The sequence below is a fragment of the Mastigoproctus giganteus genome, chromosome 13 (genome assembly GCF_048544385.1).
Source record: "Mastigoproctus giganteus isolate SK-2022 chromosome 13, ASM4854438v1, whole genome shotgun sequence".
NCBI classification, from domain to species: Eukaryota; Metazoa; Arthropoda; class Arachnida; order Uropygi; family Thelyphonidae; genus Mastigoproctus; species Mastigoproctus giganteus.
The window spans coordinates 133,542,374-133,545,269 of NC_143587.1; the positions used below are offsets into that span (position 1 = coordinate 133,542,374).

The 2,896-nt window shown below is 38.5% G+C and overlaps 1 pseudogene; it reads right to left on the minus strand.

Annotated features, from left to right (window-relative positions):
* Window positions 1-244: 244 nt before the first annotated feature.
* LOC150076453 (small nucleolar RNA SNORD36) lies at window positions 245-317 on the minus strand (annotated as a pseudogene).
* Window positions 318-2,896: the final 2,579 nt, after the last annotated feature.

The window sequence follows — 2,896 nt, forward strand, 5'->3', positions numbered from 1 at the left end:
CCAGAGATTTAAAAGTGCATGGATCTTAAAGTGTGTGGTGTCATGTTGTGGGGGGTGAAAATTATGATGATGATTGTTTATATATATTGTTTTATTGTTCTTATTTTTATTTCGTTTTGTTCCCTATTATGTGTTTGTCCACTTTATTCTTATTTCCCCCACTTACGCATCTGACCTTACTTCCTAGAGAATTCCAGATTCGTGGGAACTTCTCAATTGTGTATAATTCCCTTCGGAAAGGCTGATTGTTCAGGAATAACAAGCTCAGATTAATAACAACAAAGTTTATTTACATATATATACAACATAATATACAATTGAATAAAAAAAACATGTAATATGCATCCAAGGTTAAGTCAAGGATACCTTGCATATATTATTATTATATTAACAATCAATATGCTATTTTCATCATTATAATCTGTGTTCTCACCATTCTGTTACAATACACTGAAGACCAATCTTAACTTTCCTAAAGTCTCTATTTGTTATTAGTCTTTCAGTTGAACCAACAATTCTTCATCAATACAAACACTATATTCAATTATCTATCCTTAAAACATAATCAAAACTTCTCATATAAACTTACTATCCTTCTATCACATTATAATCATCTTATCTATCCTTAAAACATTCATATATAATTCTTACTACCCTACTAACATATTATGATCCTTCGGACAACAATTTAATCTATTACTTATCTTTCGTTTCTCTTGCATTTTACAATAACCCTTTTGAATAAATTAAACTCTGTTAGTATATATACAAAGAGATAATTTATCTACCAATTTACTTCTAGTGCTATTCCTTTTTCATTAATTAATCACTATACTGTTTCACTAACAGTCCTTGTTAACTTACTGTACTTACTATTATCCTTTTCTTTCCTTTGCTTTCCGGGATGGTTTCAACCTTCCATTTTCGACTCTCTGAGGATCTCCTTCATCTGCTTCACCTGAATTTGTTACAGATAATTTTTTTTTTTTTTTTTTGGAACTCTTTGCTGCACTGGGACTGGCGTTCTTTCTCCACCTTATTCGGGCTACTTATATCTTTTCCTTTCGCTTGGTACCTTCCTTCTCCTCGAGCTACTAATTCCGCATTTTCGCTCCTTCTCTTGAGCTACTGCTTCTGCGGATTTCGCTCCCTTTCTCTCCACCTTATTAAAACTTATCACAATGAAAACTCATAGGGCAACTCACACTAACTCCTTCTCCACTCCACTTTATTAAAACTTATCACAAGGAAAAACTCATAGGGTGCTACCCTCGTTTTTCCACTCCACCTATTAAGAACTTTTTTAAGAAGAAAACTTCCCAGGGCGCTACCCTTCTCTTTTCCCACCATGACCAAACACTCAACTGTCAACTGACACATATTTCCTACCACAACAGAACCCTCAACTGTCCATGTTACTAACTCATTTTACTTATCTCGACGTAAATCTCGACTGCTGTGTCCGCTGACTATTTCATTTTCCCTAGCACCAACAAAACTCAACTTAGAATCCCACTAACCCATTCTCCTAAACACCCACATAACTCAACTCGGGGATCTGTGTCTGTCTCCCCCCTGTTCACTCACTTTTTGTTCATCTCAATTTCTGTACAGCCTTAATATGTCAAATTCGCCCTAGTTTTCAGTTTAACCAATCTTACTCATTTTATCAACTTTCTCTCTCTTCTTATTTGCCCGTTTTATTTTCTCAAGCTGATTCCTTATTGCCCGATCTAACTTCTTATTTTAAGAAGTTTGTAAAATTTCTCAGGCTGTCTGTACCTTTGAAGTACGCCGCTTATAGTTATACTTTAGCAGACTAATTTCCCACGGTCTATAAAATTTGCCATCACTGCTAGCCAGACAGACTTAAATCTAATTCCCAGCATTTGTTCCGTTTTTACCACCTTATTATCCTCTTCAGGTGTCACCGATTAAAGAAATGTCCCGACAACACATGGTCCACCGCGCTATTATTTACCAGAGTTGACCCTTCTACTAATAGCAGTTGCTACTAGTTTCTATTGTTTGGTTTGTTTGTGTGAGCTGAGAGTCGAGTGTCCCTAGGTTGCTAATAGCTTTTCACTTACCGCTCCCCTTGTATGGACGTTGTCTAATGTAATCCCTTTGGGTTGTAAGGTTAGCTCCCCCACATTGCCATATTATAAGTTTTACTTTAAATAAATCTCACTTTTCTATAAAATATTATATTTGTAAGATTTTACATCTTACAATGTACCGTTGTTCTTCTGGCCATTTAGCCGCCAGGCCCCTGCTCGACGTTGCCCCACTTTCTCCCCGTGGAGGCAGACCGGGTGCCTAGTAATTTGCATTTACTCTGGTAGGTCCTGCCACCTATTTTCCTGAGATTTCAGTGGCAAGAACCTAAAAAAAAAATAATAAAAATAAATAAATAGAAAGAATAAAATAATTCTTGTACGTTGATCACATACATGTTTCCCAGTTTGAAGGGGTTGCATTTGAGAATTTAATGGCCGAGGAGAGGGCGAAATAATTTAAAGAAGCTAGAATTTTGGTGTGGGTCTTGTGCTGGCGTACAGATAAAGAGGGGAGGAAACTGAAGGCTGGGGGGGAATAGCTAGGAAAGACTGGGGTCAATAGAGTAGACGACCCCAGTATGTGCCAGTGGGGCATGCCCATGCCCCACCAGAAAGAAAGATGTGGGATGGCAATGGGGAGGCAACAAGAAGACTATTGCCTCCCCCTCTTCCAGAGGAGGGAGGAAAGTGTCCCCAGCAAGGGAGCTGGCACAGGTCGCTGTATGGCCTGGCAGCTGCATGTCTGCTTGAGTCAGGCCCTTGGTTGGGTCCGAGTTGTCCAATTCGGGTGTAGGTTCCTGTCTGTGGTTGTCACTTGGCAGCAGGACAGATGCCTT